This window comes from Puma concolor, chromosome C1, assembly GCF_028749965.1.
Source record: "Puma concolor isolate L17-30 chromosome C1, mPumCon1.1.hap2, whole genome shotgun sequence".
Classification (NCBI taxonomy): Eukaryota; Metazoa; Chordata; class Mammalia; order Carnivora; family Felidae; genus Puma; species Puma concolor.
The window spans coordinates 31,862,732-31,880,625 of NC_141674.1; the positions used below are offsets into that span (position 1 = coordinate 31,862,732).

Sequence of the window (17,894 nt, forward strand, 5' to 3'; positions counted from 1 at the left end):
GGGGGCAGGTGTAGTTACTGGGGCTCCTGAGAGAGGAGACGGCGACCGGGCTGCTCAGGACCCCGTGAAAACACAGGTCTCGGTGCCAGGCACATCCTGGCTCTGCATCCTGCCCGCTGTGTGTCCTTGCTCATGTTGTTACCTTCTCTGTGCATTTCCTCCCCTGTGAAATGGGATGATAGTAAGCCCTCCCTTTCCATCTGCAGTGGGAAGGAAGCACGATGATGTTCGTGATCGTGTTTTGAGGCCACGAAGCTCAGTGTCTTACTACCCACTCCCCACACTTCCAGGATGAGTGAACAGGGGGGAGAGGCTGGAGCAGCACTGGGGGAAGGGGGAGAAGAAAGTGCTGGACTGAGCCTTTTCTGTGTAGAGGGAGGCAGGTGAATGGCTTGCTCAGCCAACCTCACATGACGAGAGGAACCAACTAACTAGGTCACCTTGCAGGAGGAAAGAGCTATTCCGGGAGCTGCCTGCCGCCTCCCGGAGCAGAAGCTGCAGAATTGGGCTATTTCAGGGGCGGCACAGAGAACTCATCCGACAACACTAACTTGGATCGGGCCCCTGCCTTTGTGCCTCGGGCCATGAGAGGCCAGGTGGGCCTTGGGGGGGGGGGGTTGCGCACTGTGCTGGTGCCCTCTGTGTGGCGTCGGCAGTGGCAACCTGGGACCATCACCCCACGACCTTCCCCGTCCCCTGGAAACCGCCATCCCAGGCGAGGATGGCGAGTGAGGACAGCAAGACGCCAGGCTTGCATTCCCCTGCCTGGCTGCAACTCTCAGCTCTTCCGTGCGGTAATCCTATGACACGGGGCCACTTGCTTTTCCAGTCCGGGCTTGGGTCTCCCCACCTGTAAAGTGTGGTGTTCCCAGTAATCCCATAACTCAATCCCAGCACTTCTGTGACTGTCTCACTCACTTCTTGGCCTGCATTAAGGGGTAACGGTGCTTATGCCCTAGGACCGTTTTGAGGATTAAAGGAGATGATGACGTAAAGCACCAAGCACAAGGTCTGGCCAGAGGAAATGCTGGACAAATGGTTATAGTTCCTAACTGGGCTTCTGGGGTATTCCATGCTGTAGTGGTAGCCGTGGGAAGGACAGTGGATTGTTCTGCAGGTTTGAAAAGCAGGCTGCCCGTTGCTGGATGGGGTGGGGGACAGGTGGAGGGAGAGATTGTGCTGCAGAAGCTGGGCTTTGGGGGCACAGGCTCTGGCTCTGTAAATGCCATAAAGAGAAGGATCCTTTTGGAAGGAACTTGGGGCTTTGACGCCAAGGACCGCCCTGTGCGAGAAGCACTCAGCTCCATGCCGCATGTCTGTGCTCTGAGCTTCAGGTGCCTCGTCTGCAAAATTGGGGCGGAGGCATTTATCCCCGATGCTCTGGCAAGGAACAAATGAGGTCATTACCGCAAAGCCTTTGGCACAGCACTTGGCACCTAGTAGGCGCTCGAGAAACACCAGCTGTAATTTGTTCTCTCCCTTGGTGCCCACGGCGACCCCATGCAGAGAATGTTACCATCTCCACTTTGTAGATGAGGAGACAGAGGCACAGAGAGGTTAGGTAGGGTCCCCGAGGTCTCACAGGAAACAATCTTGTCAAGATTCGAATCCAGTCTAACTCTGGGACTTGTGCTTTTTGCCACTTTGCCTGGGATGTGGCAAGTACAAGAGGAGGTATATATAGACATGCAGTTACAGACGTGGGACCAGTGCCCAGCATGGCGCAGTTATGTAATCAGTGGGCAGCAACGCACCTGTTGCACTTATAATTATTCATCTCATCGTGACCATCATTCCGAAGCGAACTGGAAATGACAAAGCTTGAGGGTGGCCGGTGAAGGTCGAGGGTACTCCAAGATACTAGAACAGACAGTAAGAAATCTGTCAAAAATAAGGGGCAAAAAACTAGAGTCATCAGTAGCTTCCTTGCAACGTTATCAGTTAATTGCAAAAAAAAAAAAAAAAAAGGAAAAAATGGACGTATCAAACAATGAGGGAGTGATTGGGTAAATCATGGTTGATCTCTTTGTTGGAAAATTACACACCCATTTAAAACTATGATAATCTGACTTAACATGGAAAATGTTTACTTGCAATTACTGTTAAAGGGAAAAGGCTGGTATAAAATTATATTTCTGCTCTAATTATACCTCTATTATAACTATCACCTGCATGTGGAGAAGAGTTGAAAGGGAACATGCAAACAGGTGATGGGTTAAATGCTGGAATCGAGGATTTCTTATTTTTTGCAATTGATTTCATAATTCAACCGTAATTTACTGAGTATTTACTAAGTGTCAGTCACCATGTGAAGCATGGTTATTAATGTGGGTTATATTAGGATTATGCTAGCAGGAAGACTTAAAGAGAAAACAGGTTTTGCTGTCTTTTAGGATATTCTGGGGGGGGGAGGGAATTGAAAGCGGATGTGACGGCTTCAGGGTGTCAGGGACCCCGATCTCTCTGTCTGGTGACTCTGCCATCCCTAAGGAGTTGTTCTTTTCCACGTGGTCCGATAGGACCCGTTCACCTTCCAGCCTGCAGGAGGAGGGTGAGAACGGGAGGGCATGCCCCATCCCAGGAAACATATGACTGGCAGTGGCTCATAACCATCCCCATTCTTTTTTTCTTCTTCTCCTCCTAATTAAAGTTTATTTATTTATTTTGAGAGAGACAGAAACAGTGTGAGTGGGGGAAGGGCAGAGAGAGAGAGAGAGAGAGAGAGTGAGAGCGAGAGAACCCCAAGTAGGCTCCTATGTGGGGCTGTCAGCACAAAGCCCTATGTGGGGCTCGAACCCACAAACCGTGAGATCATGACCAAGATCATGGTCCAAGAGTCCATGAAACCAAGAGTTGGATGCTTAACCAACTGAGCCACCCAGGCGCCCCTCATATCATCCTCGTTCTTATGCATTAGTCAGAACTTTGTCACTTGGTCACCCCAAGCTGCAAAGTAAATTGGGACATGTCGTTACGTTGGGAGGCCATGAGCCTAGCTAAAAATCCAAGCTAATGTAGAAGAAGAGAGGACGGCACCTGGGGGACCTCTTTTGCAGCATGCCAAGCTAAGTGAGTTGAGGCCACGTCCCTGAAGAACCCACTGCCCAGTGAAAGGGAAATGCATGTCAAGAAATGATTACAAGACATTCAGAGAAGTGCTGGGATTGAGTTAAGGGATTACTGGGGACAGATGGCCAACACTGTCCGGTGGGGCGTTAGCAGCTCCAACCCCTGTGAAGATTTTGCCTTCACGGGCAGCCACCCAGTTGGTACTATGTGGCACTGAGCTCCCTCCCCAAGATCTGACAGTCCTGAGCAGGGGTGAGTGCCCTCTAGACCCAAGCTGGGACCATCCAGTGTCTTCTAGGATGGTGAATGCAGTAGAGAGACACAGGATCTGGTCACAGTAGCCCTGTCCCCAGAAGGACCCTGGACCTGTCCTTCATACTGATTGTTTATTCAACTCCTCAGCCTTCGATCTGTGATGTGCCTCCATAGTCTCCCAAGAAATCCATCAATTTCCCCTCCCTCCACTTTTTTTTTTTTGTTTTTGTTTTTGACTTAGAGTAGCCACCTGAGACCAAAATAAGCTGAAGTAATTCAGGGGTCAGGATAAGTTAACAAGCAGTTTTGCTGAGATTCAATTCCAAGCGGGTATTTTCCCCCAGGTGCATTGAGAAGCCAGGAGGGTTTTAAGGAGGGCAGAGGGGAAGGTTTTCCAGTCAGGGACTCAGCAGTATATAAATCTGGAAGCCTTTTTCTTCTGTTAGTGGTTTATTGATTATGTAACAAAACGACCACCGGAGAAGAGAAGATACGTAACAAAGACACTGAGGGATCGGGGGCTGGCAGCCAATGGCAGAGTTCTGGATGAGGAGGCTGGAGTTCTGCCATCCAAGGGAGACCTGGTTTCTGGGTGATCCTAAGCACACAAGGAGATGTTTTGGGATCTGTTTCTTCAATTCGAGGAGGAAAATCCTTTTTACTTAAGTAAATAAAAAAAAAAATCACAGCAATATCTATGAAAACTTTATACCATTGCTCTCTCTCGGACCTGTTCAACCCTGTGGTGTAACCGTTAACTTTTTCCTCCCCCGACCACCCTCTGCAGCCAGTCTACCTGCAGATCCGAGAGCCCAGGACAGGTGTCCGAGGCCATCCACTTCTCCCCCACCAACCTGGCCACCCGCTTGTCTGAGCCCCAGACAACTGCTTCACCTTCTGACTGGCCTGCCTGCTGTCATATTGTCCCCTTTCAATCTATTCTCTACAAACCAACCAACGTGATCTTTTAAAAAGTCAGATCAAGTGAAAGAAGCCAGTCTGAAAAGGCTACATAGTGTACGATTCTAACTACATGACATTCTGGAAAAGACAGAACTATGGAGACAGTAAAAAGATCAGTGGTTTCCAGGGTTTTCATAGGGAGGGAAGGATGAACAGGTGGAGCACAGGTGAGTTTTTTGGGCGGTGAAATTATTCTATATGATATTGTAATGGTGGAAAGATGTCATTCATTACCACATTTGTAGAGCACAGAGTAAACCTTAATGTAAACTGTGGACTTCAATTAATAATAATGGATTAATATTGGCTCATTAATTGTATTGAATGTTTCACACTAATGCATGGTGTTAATAATAGGGGAAATTGTGTATGTGTGTGTATGTGTGTGTGTGTTGGGGGTACAGGGTATATGGGAATTCTCTGTACTTTCCCCTTAAGTTTTTTTTTTTAAGAGTTTTTTTTTTTTTTTTTTTTTTTCCAAACGGTTTTTATTTATTTTTGGAACAGAGAGAGACAGAGCATGAACGGGGGAGGGGCAGAGAGAGAGGGAGACACAGAATCGGAAACAGGCTCCAGGCTCTGAGCCATCAGCCCAGAGCCCGACGCGGGGCTCGAACTCACGGACCGCGAGATCGTGACCTGGCTGAAGTCGGACGCTTAACCGACTGCGCCACCCAGGCGCCCCTCCCCTTAAGTTTTTAAGTGCCTGGGTGGTGCAGTCAGTTACGTGTCCAACTCTTGACCTCTGCTCAGGTCATGATCTCATGGTTCGTGGGCTCTGCCCTGACAGTATGGAGCCTACTTGGAATTCTGTCTCTCCTTCTTTCTCTGTCCCTCCCCCGCTCGTGTGTGTGTGTGTGTGTGTGTGTGTGTGTGTGTGTGTGCGCACGCGCACATGATCTCTCTCCCTCAAAAATAATGTTTAAAAAAAAAACTACTCTAAACCTAGAACCTAGAACTACCTTAAAAAATAAAGCCTAAGGGCACCTGGCTGGCTCAGTCGGTTGTGTCTGACTCTTGGTTTCAGCTCAGATCATGATCTCACAGTTCGCTGGTTCGAGCCCTGCATCAGGCCCTGCAGCTGCCAGCATGGAGCCTGCTTGGGATTCTCTCTCTCTCTCTCTCTGTTTCCCACCCCCCAGCCCCTGCTGTGCTGTCTCTGTCTCTCTCAAAATAAATAAATGTAAAAAAAAAAATAATAAAGCCTATTAACTTTAAAAAGTCAGATCATGCCATTTCCCTGTTTAGAACTCTCCAACTGCTTCTATCATATTTTGAAACAAATAATAAATTATAAAAAATAATAAAACTCTATGGAGAACAAACTGAGGGTTACTGGAGGGGTTGTGGGAGGGGGGATGGGCTAATTGGGTAAGGGGCACTAAGGAATCTACTCCTGAAATCATTGTTGCCCTATATGCTAACTAATTTGGATGTTAATTAAAAAAAAATAAAAAATAAAACAAGTAAAAAAAAAAAAAAAAAAGAAGATAATTTTAGCACCAAACCAGGCCTTTGGGATTTAGCTTATTTCAGTTCATTCAATAAACATTCACTGTGTACCTATTTTATAAAAATATTGTGTTGGCTACTTAAATCAGTGAGGGGAAAGTACAAAGATAAATTAAAAATGTTATCTTGAGATAAAAATAATAATAATAAAACTCTTCCTCTGGCTGATGAAGCTTCCAAGATGTGGTCCCTTCCTCACTGTCTCCCTTCACTAACCGATACTCCAGCTGCACTGGGTTTCCCTCTGTTCCCCAAACATGCTCAGTTGATTCCCCTGTGAGGGTCTTTGCATTTGCTGTTTCTTTTGTCTAGATGCTCTACCCCTGATGTTCAGATGGCTGGTTTCCTCTTATCATTTGGGAGTCGGTTAATATGTCAACTCCTTAGAAGGCTGTTAACAACCAGTCAACTGCTTGCCATAGAACCCTCTTCTAGTTCTTTGCATGAATTACTGGCTGATGTTTTTCTTGCATGCGCATTGTTGTCTTTGTTTAGTGTCTGGATCCCCACTAGAATGTAGTTGCCCTGGGAACAGGGGTCTTTTCTCCCTTTTCCATTGCTTTATCCCCAGCTCCTAGAACAGTGCCTGGCATATCAAAGGTGCTCAATAGATACTTGTTGAATGAATGAATGAATGAATGAGCGAACGAATGGATGAATTTGTTGAAACCCACATAGGGTTAGGCCTGAGCTGGCTCCTGGTTCCTGCGGAAGCCATGGCTCATGACCCCTGGCATCTCACAGTTTAATATACGAAGATTTATACTGAATGTCCAGAACAAAATATGGAGTGGTTAGCATGGCCATGGAGTCAGATAGTCTGGGTTCAAGTCCTGGCTCTGGTCCATAATAGCTGTGGTCTATAAACCACTCAGAAATGTTCCTAGAGCATATTACATACTTAACAAATGCTAGTCATCGCCTCTCTGAGCCTCAGTTTCCTCAATTTTCAAGCAGGGAAAACAGCACACAGCTTTGCAGAGTTAGAAAGAAGACCAAATACATGTGTATATGTAAAGCACGAACACAGTGGCCAGATGCGTAAGTGGACAATAAATGTCAGTTTCTCTCTTTCCTCATATCCGTTACCCATGTGAGCCGCAGAGATGGCCTCCTACCCCCCAGCCGCGGTCAAGGCCCCTCCCTGCTAAACAGTCCTTTACTCTTCCAACGGCCTCTAGCATGAGGTCAAAATTTGGGACACCCCAGGATATTTTAAATTATACTTTTAAGTGTTTCTTTATTTTTGAAAGAGAGAGAAAGAGAGAGAGAGAGAGAGGGAGAGAATGAGTGGGGGAGGGGCAGAGAGAGAGAAAGGGAGTCACAGAATCCAAAGTAGGTGCCAGGTTCTGAGCTGTCAGCACAGAGCCCAACATGCGGCTCGAACTCACGAGCTGTGAGATCGTGACCTGAGCTGATGAAGTCAGACACTTAACCGACTGGAGCCACCCAGGTGCCCCCACCCCAGGCTATTTTACCTGCCCCTTTTTCTGCCATCTCTGTAAGTTTTTTGTTTTTTGTTGGAGACAGAGAGAAAGGTATGGAGAGATAGAGTACGAACAGGGGGAGGGGCAGAGAGAGAGGGGGAGAGAGAAAGAATCCCAAGCAGGCTCTGTGTTGTCAGAACGAAGCCCCACATGGGGCTCGAACCCACAAACTGTGAGATCATGACCTGAGCATCCGGAAGTCGGATGCTCAACTGACTGAACCATCCAGGCTTCCCTCTTTGTAACTAATGTGTTGTCAGGTTAATAATAAACTAGTCTACAGCCATTTTTGGAGATGGTATCCCTGTCTTGTAGATGCAATGCACTTTCGTACACTAAGGGTTCTGAGAAAGCCTTCAGGAAAGAAATCTGTTACCCTTGTTCAATCCAGAATTTTCCAAATGAGTTTGACTGTGAAACCCTATTAATATCCCACAGAACATGCTTGTGTTTCCGGAACACCCTTTGCAGTTTCCTGCCTGTGCACTCTGCATAGGTTGGTCGTGCTTTCCCACAAAGGCTTCCTCCCCAGCAAAATGGACTAATCCCTGGAGGCCCGCATTGGCGCCCTCTCCTCCGTCTGGTAGGGTGAGGCCCTCCTCTGGGCGCCCTCAGCTCGGCGTGCGCGCCCCTGCTCTAGCCCTCTCACCCCAGCACGCGGGCCCCCCTCCCAGGCTGCTGGCTCCCACCCCCAACACCCCAGTGTCTGCCTCCCTGCTCCCCTTTCCTCTGCCCTCCAGCCCATTTCCGTCCTCTTATCTGTCCTCTGTTCTTGGAGAAACATCAAAAACACCTCCTCTGGGGCGCCTGGGTGGCGCAGTCGGTTAAGCGTCCGACTTCAGCCAGGTCACGATCTCGCGGTCCGTGAGTTCGAGCCCCGCGGCGGGCTCTGGGCTGATGGCTTGGAGCCTGGAGCCTGTTTCCGATTCTGTGTCTCCCTCTCTCTCTGCCCCTCCCCCGTTCATGCTCTGTCTCTCTCTGTCCCAAAAATAAATAAACGTTGAAAAAAAAATTAAAAAAAACAAACAAACAAAAAAAACACACCTCCTCTGAGAACCTCTTTTGTATGCTCCCGTCAAGAAAAATTTCTCTTTTCCTCATGCTCTTAGAGTTAAAGCTCCGGGAGGGTAGGACCCATATTTTTAATTTCTCCATAGTGCTTTTTGCATTTAGTAGGTGCTCAGCAGGTGCGTGTTTATTCCTACATTTGGTCAGTATGTATGAAACACCTGTTATGCATCTTCTGCTGAGTGTTGGGGATATAATGGGAAACAAGATAGACATGGAAGGCAGTAAGGGAAGTGGGAAAAAGCAAGGACTCTGGAACAGACAGCTTGGGTTCCAATCCTGGTTCCACCAGTTTTAGCTGTGCATCCTGGGCAGGTTCCTGGACCTCTCTGGGTTTCAGTTTCCTCACTCTTCAAACAGGAAAGATACAGATCTATCTCAAGGGGTTACTGTGAGGATTGAATGAGATGATAAAGGCAAAGTGCTTAGAATATTACCCAGCACATAGTAAGGCCTGTACGCACGTTGGCTATTATTGGAATACAAGTTTTTTTTTTTTTTTTTTTTTTTTTTTTTTTTTGCCTTGCAGAGATTGCTGTCTTCGGGGAAGACAGACACTGAAAAACTAATTATACAAATAACTACCTGTTTCTGAGATGTATCAGGAAGGAAAAGGAAAGTGCACAATGGGGGTATGAAACAGATGGCCCGGACTTGTCCGGAGGGTCAAGGATAGGTCACATCTCACGGGATATGACATCTAAAGCCAAGACCGAGGAAGCGCAGGAGACGCCAGGCCAAGCGGGAATTGAAGGGTGTTGCACGCAGAGGGAAGAGCATGTGCAAAGCCGCAGGAGAGAGCTCGGCATTTTGGAGGGACTCAGAGGAGGGCAGAGCGATGGAAGCGCAGAGAACAGGGGGGCAGAGGTAGAGGTGAGTGTGCAGGGTGGGGCGGGTCACGTGGGCCTTGCGGCTTCATCCGCGGAGGTTGGGAAGCCTTTGGGGGTTTTGATTAGGGCGGTGATCGTAACAAACCGTTCCAGAGACTGGCGGAGAACCCCAGTGGGAGACTAGTCTCTGGCGCTTATGTTGGGGTGTAGGCTGTGGGGAAAGAGATGCCATGTGTCAGTGAGCGGTTCGGAGATCAGAGAGCGGTCAAGAAGGCGCGCCCCATCAGACTGGGAGCAGGGGCAGAGAGACGCGGCGCCCATGCGTGTGGATTCTCCATCCGAGCACCTGGAGAAGGGAAAATGGTCCCGCTCACATGAGGAGGGACGTGATGACCCCAGTCTGAGCTGGAGGGCGCAATGGGGTTAATAGTTTAAGGGGAGTAAAAAGCGTGTGTCGAGCCAAATCGTGGCGTATGAACGATATAAAGGTAGGGGAAGTAATCATAGGTTGAGAAGAGACTTTGGTTTGGGGAATCTGTTCCTTTGTTTCATGGAAAATAGGCTGCAGATGGAGGTTGTTTGAGTCGAGAGATGTGCCTGGGGAGCTTGGCTGGGGTTTAGGCCCACAGCAGCTCCCAGTAGACTGGGGCTCTTACCAGCCCTGGAAATGGGTGGAGAATCTGGACAGGAACCACAGTGCAGACATGCTCTGGCGTCACTTACGTGATTTCACTCACTCACTCACTCACTCATTCACTCAACAAACATTTGTTGTTTATTTTTCTATCAATGTTCTAGGGCTGAGGCGTTTAAAGGACCCAAAACTCCCTTAGCTTCTGCCAGAGGAGACGGCCGATAAACACATCAGCGTATAACGAATCTCAGGTCAACTGCTACAAAGGAAAAGAAAGGAGGGTCCCAGACTGGAAAGTGACAAGAAAGGCTCTCTGAGTCGAGGGGAGAGGTGTTTGAGTCTGTCTGAAGGAGAGGCATCTGAGTTTCAATAAAACCACTGAGAAATCACAGATTGCTGATTTGGAAGTCTATGTAAGGGTACCTTCTTATTTTTTGTCATCTTTAAATATATATTATTAGATAACTGGCAAGCATATTAAATAACGGACATAAATATTAAATATTAAATAGCTGATGCAAACATGAAAACTTAGTAGAATATGAAGTAAAAGCCTTAAAAATGAACAATGAAATCAATGAAGGAAATTGTAACCAAAAAATTTCAGATCATTCCCAAAGCAGTACCCATCCCTAAGACGGATGGGTCAGTGTGAAAAGCAGGTGTGCAGAGGCTCCTGGAATCTTTCATGATCCACTTAACATGAAGGAGTGGATCACATGGACACGATATGAGAAAAAAAACTCCAGGTCATGGTCTCACGGTTCGTGGGTTCGAGCCCCGAGTCAGGCTCCGTGCTGACAACTCGGAGCCCCGGAGCCTGCCTCGGATCCTGTGTCTCCCCCTCTCTCTGCCCCTCCCCCTCTCTCTGCCCCTCCCCCTCTCTCTGCCCCTCCCCCTCTCTCTGCCCCTCCCCTGCTCGTACTCTGTCTCTCTTTCAAAAATAAAGAAACATTTCTCTCTTTCAAAAATAAAGAAACATTGGGGCTCCTGGGTGATTCAGTCGGTTAAGCGGCCGACTTCGGCTCAGGTCATGATCTCACGGTCCGTGAGTTTGAGCCCCGCGTCGGGCTCTGTGCTGACAGCTCAGAGCTTGGAGCCTGTTTCAGATTCTGTGTCTCCCTCTCTCTCTGCCCCTCGCCCGTTCATGCTCTGTCTCTCTCTGTCCCAAAAATAAATAAAAACGTTGAAAAAAAAATTAAAAAAAAAAATTTTTTTTAAAATAAATAAAAGGTGTGTTGTGCCCCTACGAAAGGACATGGATGGCAAACCACAATGAGTGTCATCAGTGAACAGAGGACTTAGGATTAGACGCTTGCACAAGAAGCCTTCAGGTGTCCTGAAAGAAACTTGACAGAAGTTTTCCTGAGTTTGAGAACAATCCTGAAAATTTACACAACGTGGCTATTTGTGAAACGGGAAGAAACTTTCCTGAATTATCAACACCATTTTTCGTCCATGCTGGAGAATACACCGTGCTGGAGGGAGAAAGCTGAATCGTCTCTTTCTTCTTGGTATGGAAACACAGACATACAAAATCGCTGTCGTGAGTGTGAAGGGGCAACCAAAGAAAAAGCAGCCCCAAATGTAGGAAATAGTAAAGGAATGTCAGATAGGCAATTTAAAATAATATTACGTACTTTTCTGGATTCTGCGACTTTTGAGCTATCGGTCAGCTGTTAAAATTTGATAATCTGTTGTGATTTATTCTCTCATTATGAATACATCTTCTTACACTTAAATTCATTAGCTATTGCTGTCATCCTGCCATAATGCCCCCAAACTCAGTGGCTTGCAACTATAATTATGTATTTACATAGGTCTGCAGATCTGCTGGGGCCCTTCAGCTCTAGGCTAGAGCAGCTGTGGTCAGATGATCTGTGACAGGCTCAGCGGGACGGCTCAGCTCCAAGGGTCTCAGCTTCCACCTGGGACCAGTGTGCTAACCAAGAAATGTCCTTCTTGTGATGATGGCAAGCAAAGCGGCCTTAGAAATGGCATGCTGTCACTTCCACCCCACTCCATTGGTCAAAGCAAGTCATGTGGCCAAGTCCAGTATCAAGAACCATGGAAATCTATTCTGCCCCTTTAGTGGCCAGACCTGCAAAGTCACAAGGCAGAAATGTATACACAAGGAGAGGTGAAGAATTGGGCCCAGTAATGCAATCTCCTATTCAGACTCATTTTATGCTTGTCGTTTCATAATCTTTATCTGAAAGAGCTCCTCTCCCCAAAATGTGCAGACCTCAGGCTTCCAAAAAACTTGGACCTCTCCCTGGTGGCTGTGTTCTTTTGATGGTGCCCAGAGTAGCTGCAGGGTGACCGCTGTAACAATGCAAGTAACATTCGAACATTCTGCAAGTAAGGGCTTCATTAGTCCTTTAAAATCCTCGATACCACAGAGTCCTATTGAATTCAAAGTCCATTTACATCATTTTAATCCATTTCATTCATCAATGACAGAAAAGGAAGGGCTGTTAGATTCTTTAAATAAAATTTCAATTGTCATAAGTCCTTAAATGCTGGCAAAAAAAAGTGGTGATAGTAACTTGTAGAGGTAACTATATTTAAATTTTTCGATGGGGTCGCTCATGGGTGGCTCAGTCAGTTAAGCATCTGACTTTGGCTCAGGTCATGATCTCACGGTTTGTGAGGTCAAAGCCCACGTCGGGCTCTGTGCTGACAGCTGGGAACCTGGAGCCTACTTTAGGTTCTGTGTGTGTGTGTGTGTGTGTGTGTGTGTGTGTGTCTCTGTCCCTCCCTTACCTTCTCTCTCTCTCAAAAATAAATAAACATTAAAGATATTTTTTAAAGTTTCAGTTGGGAATTTTGTGTAGCTGTTGCAAATACAAAATCTGATCTAAAAATTTATGTTCACAGAAGCAAGCTCAAATCTCTGAGTAAAAACCTTGAAAAATTTTTATTTGAAAGGTGTTTACAAATCCAACATTTAGTGTCTTTGCTAACTGTTTTTCAAGGGGACCCTAGGTGACAGAAATAAATGATCCTAACCCTTGGCTTGTGATACACCGTTAATGTTTGTCCATGTATATTACGCTTGGTTTAGTTATTTGTAGTAACATAACATGTTACCCAAAACCAAAGCCAGAATTTTGGCTATACTCTACGAGTAGCATAAATTCCCTCATCCCATCCTCTGTCTGACCCAGTACCACGTTTTGACTTTCATGGATCTGGATGCTTCTGCCTTTGTGGGCCTCTTCCTACACACACACACACACACACACACACACACACGTTTATTATATAACTGCATTGATATAAAGAATATATTTATATTATACATTATACTTTGACCTTTGCTTCTGATTTAAAGGAAATTTAAACATTTCAACGGGTGCTACAAATATTATGGACTTAAGGCACTGAGTCCACTATGCGCAATGGATAACCCGGCCCTACTCCCCCTAGTGAGGTACCAATCGCTCTGGATCCTGTGCTCGTCATTCCTTGTTTTCCTTTTTCGTATCATAATTTATTGCAACTATATATGTTCCTTTAAAAAATCATTAAAAAATTTTTTAACGTTTATTCATTTTTGAGAACAGAGTGTGAGCAGGGGAGGGGCAGAGAGAGAGGGAGACCCAGAGTCTGAAGCAGACTCCAGGCTCTGATCTGTTAGCACAGAGCCTGACAGGGGGCTCGAACTCACTGACTGCGAGATCACAACCTAAGCCGAAGGCGGACCCTCAACCGACTGAGCCACGCAGGCACCCCTAACGAATCATTTTTTAATATTTATTCATTTATTTTGAGAGAGAGAGAGCAAGGGAGGGGTAGATAGAGAGGGAGCAGTGCCCAACGTGGAGCTTGATCTCACGAACTGTGGGACCATGACCTGACCGTGACTCCAAAACCAGGAGTCAGATGCTTAACCAACTGAGCCACCGAGGCTCCCCTAGAATCCTTTTCACATTAGTCGTTTTTAACTTTACGAAAGGATATTATACTGCATATAATCCTTTGAGATTTACTTTTCTTGCTGAGTGTCAAATTGGTAAGATTAATTTATATTTAAGAATGTCCCTGGAGCTCATTTATTTTGACTGCTGTCTCTTGTATATCGTGTGTGAGCATTTCACAGTTTATTCACCACTCTTCCATTGATGGGCATTTGAAATGGACATTTCCCAGCATTTCCCACAGGAACAAAAGACTGGAATATTTCAATGGCTCATAGCACCGAGAAGTTCTCATTCTGGGAGGCTGAGGGTCAGCTGTAGCTCTACCGGGAAAGAATCTTTGCCAACAGGGAGACCTGGCAAGGGTGAAGAAGGGATGAACAATTATGAATAAGTAATGCCATTGATCCCAGATGGTTTCCAGGCTTTACTATGTAGATATACGGGTAAAGTTGCTGGGTCGTAAGCTCTGTAAATGCTCAGCTTCAGAAGATGATGCCAGACTTTTCCACAGTGGTTTCACTGTTTACGTGCCTGCCAACAATGTGCAGAAGGTCCTAGGGATCCACACCCCTTCCCACACCTGGGATTATCAGACTTTTAACGACTACAAATCGAAGGGATGTAAAATGGTGTTTTGCTGAGGCTTTGGTTTGCATTTTCCTGATCCCTAACAATGTTTGGCATCTCTTCACACTGGCTATCTGTGTTTCTTCCTCTCTGAAACATCTTGCTTATAGTCTTTGTCCTCTTTTCTTGGTTGTTGTTATTGTGTTGTTTTTCTTACTGATTTGTAGTTCTTTTTTTTTTTTCTAATTTTTAAAATTTATTTTGAAAGAGTGAGAGAGAGCGAGTAGGGAGGGGCAGCGAGAGAGGGAGAGAGAGAGAGAGAGAGAATCTCAAGCGGGTTCTACACTGTCAGCGCGGAGCCCGATGCAAGGCTGGAACCCACAAACCACAAGATCATGATCTAAGCTGAAAGCACAAGTTGGTCACTTAACCACCTGAGATACCCGGGTGCTCTTGATTTGTAGTTCTTTATGTATTCTTCATACTATTCCCTTGTGGCTTAGGTTGTTTTGTCCTATCTCATAACTTGCTTTTCACTTCCCTTAAGATGGCTTTCCTTTCTAAGTTCTTAATTTTTTTTTAAATTTATTTATTAGTTTTCTTTATTGTTGAGGCAGAGAGAGACAGAGCACGAGTGAGGGAGGGGCAGAGAGAGAGGGAGACAGAATCCGGAGCAGGCTCCAGCCTCTGAGCTGTCAGCACAGAGCCCTACGCAGGGCCCAAACTTACGAACCATGAGATCATGACCTGAGCCGAAGTCACACGCTCAACTGCCTGAGCCACCCAGGCACCCCTAAGTTCTTAACTTTAAGACAGTCAAGTTTTCCAATCTTCTATTTTTTGGTAAATGTTTCTGGGGCCGTATTTCAGAAATCTTTCTCTACCCCAAACTCTAAAAGATATTTGCCTCTATTTCTACTGAGAGTTTTAAAGTCTTCTTTTTGAAGTGTAGGCCCTTAATCCACATAAAACTATCTCTTTATATGCTGTGAAGTAATTTTTTCCAGGCTCCATTTACTCTACCCTCTTTCTTTATTCACCATGATGTGCCATGTCTGCTTTATCCCGAAGTCACATATATGTGTGGGTGTGGCTCTGGGTCTCTCTATTCCTTCTTACGGGCCCGTCTGTCCCCATGCAGTACCATACTGCCTTCATAGCATATAGCTTCAGAGGAAGGCCTGATTTCTGATGGGGCAAGTCTTTCTTCCCGGCTCTTCTTGGAAACGTCCAGTAGCACAGCAGGGCACCTGACCTGGGGTGGGAGGGGGGTTGGATAGTCTCCTAAACGGTGAGGGATTCAGAATCCAATCCCCATTGCATCGTAACTCTGCTCCTTCTGGGTGACTGGCTGCAGGCATGTCAATTTCCTTTTTGAGGCTTGGCTTTCTGTGTATAAACTGAGTGTAATGATGCTACCCAGAAAAGATGGTCGGAGGGTCAGATAAAACCACAGGAACCTGGCACCTGTTCATTGGCCCCGAGTGTCTGTGAGATGGAGCCCAGAGATGCTAACTGACATGTTCAAGGTCACACGACTAGATTGACCGCATGCTGCCTTCTCCACCACCAGAATTCAAAGATAGGTGATTTCTAACTAAGTCAGTCTTCTCAGTTTCTTTCTTCTGTTCTCCTACCCTGCCCCCCACAAAAAAATCCATTTCTAAAACCTCATGGCACACCGTAGTTCCCAATGACCCCATCTGCTTTGGCTCTTTCTTATCTGATGGGAACAGAGTGAACTGGATAAGGTCTCTCTAACAGTGTTGGAGAGGAAGCCAGGTTTATTTAAAATCCAACTTTTTATGGCCCTGTTACCATTGGCTGAGCCATGGCTCAGTGCATCCAAAAGCAACCAGGTCTGGGCGTGGCTTCCAGGAGGATCCCTGGGCTGGCAGCAAAGCACCCCTGGAATTCGGGAATCAGGAATCATGGAAATCACAATGGCCTTGAGGGTTAATCACTAAAATCAGTCCTTGAGACAAGGCCCTTGTCTGTGTTCTCCCTCTGTCTCTCTTGATCCCACCACAGCCCCACTCTGCTTCATGGCCTATGCTCATGAATGAATGAACATAAAGAAATGCAGAACCACCTGGAAGAGACAGTTTGACCTCATTCCAAAGACACCAACACAGCCAGAAAAAAGGCGTGCAGCTCACCAGCCGATTTGGTGAAGTCTTACGAAGAGAAAGCGTTCAGAAGAGAGTATAAGCATATTAAAAGTTGCAAGAATTAAAGTGTGTAACTGACTCAGAAACTGATGGAGAGATCAAAGGAAGGGAATAGAATCCACAGACAGACCTAGACATATAGGAAATTTGGTACATGATAAAGGTGGCATTTCACATATGTGACAGGATATTATACATTTAAGGGCAATTGATGGGCCATCTGGGAAAAAAAAATGCAGCTGTGCCCCTAACTCATAGCATAGACTAAAATAAATTCCAGGTTCATCCAAAATGTGTAAATGAAAACCAAAACAATAATAGAATAAACTATCAGAGAATACTTGTTTTTGGAAATCACAGAGCAGAGAAATTCTTTCTACGACGTGACACAAATCCCAGAAGTTATCAAGAAAAAGATGGACAGATCTGACTGCATAAATATTTTTTAACTTCTATAGGGGGAAAAAGCATACACAAAGCAAATGACACACTAAACTGAAGAAAATAATTGATTTCCTTTCCATATGACTGATGAGGACTAAGAAGGTGATACTCAAAGAACTCTTATAAACCAAAATTTTTTAAAAGTACAAAGGATGGGGCACCTGGGTGGCTCAGTTGGCTAGGCATCAGACTTCGGCTTAGGTCATGATCTCACAGTTCGTGGGTTCAAGCCCCGTGTTGGGCTCTGTGCTGACAGCTCAGAGCCTGGAGCCTGCTTGGGATTCTGTGTTTCCCTCTCTCTGCTCCTGTCCTGCTCACGCTCTGTCTCTCTCAAAAATAAAATAGACATTAAAAAAATTTTTTTAAGTACAAAGGAAGAAAAGTGAGAAAGAAAAAGATGAGTAAGAAAAATAGGCACATAACACGAGAAAATACAGTTTACAGAAAATGACATTCAAGTGGCCAAAAAAAACCCACACGAAGTGATGCTTGAATCCACACACACAAAAAACTGATCCAAATGAAAACAACGTGACGATATTTTTCATGTATCAGATTGGCAAAAATGAAAGGGTACCCAGTGTTGAGGCACAGTGTCTGTAGGTCCTCTCCTGAAATGCAAACGGACACATTATTTTGGAGAGAAATTTATCAATTTCTTTTTTTTTTTTTTTTAAGTTCTTGTTTATTTACTTATTCTGAGAGACAGAAAGGCAGGGCAGGGGCAGAAAGAGGGAGAGAGAGAATCCCGCAGCCTCCGCACTTTCAGCCCAGAGTCCGATGCGGGGCTTGACCTCACGAACTGTGAGATCATGACCTGAGCAGAAATCAAGAGTTGGATGCTTAACCGACTGAGCCACCCAGGTGCCCCAGAAATTCATCAATTTCTATCAAGACTTTATATTTATATTATGACTTTGATCTAGTTAACTCTGTCTTTGAGAATTTCTTTTAAAGAAACACTGGCA

General features: G+C 45.8%; 1 long non-coding RNA gene across 1 annotated transcript; it reads left to right on the top strand.

The window, feature by feature from the left end:
* The first annotated feature begins 8,981 nt into the window (after positions 1–8,981).
* On the top strand, positions 8,982–10,218 carry LOC147577953 (uncharacterized). The gene is made up of 2 exons (XR_015254165.1): positions 8,982–9,227; positions 9,983–10,218. It is a non-coding gene; the product is annotated as an uncharacterized LOC147577953 (long non-coding RNA).
* The last annotated feature ends 7,676 nt before the right edge of the window (positions 10,219–17,894 follow it).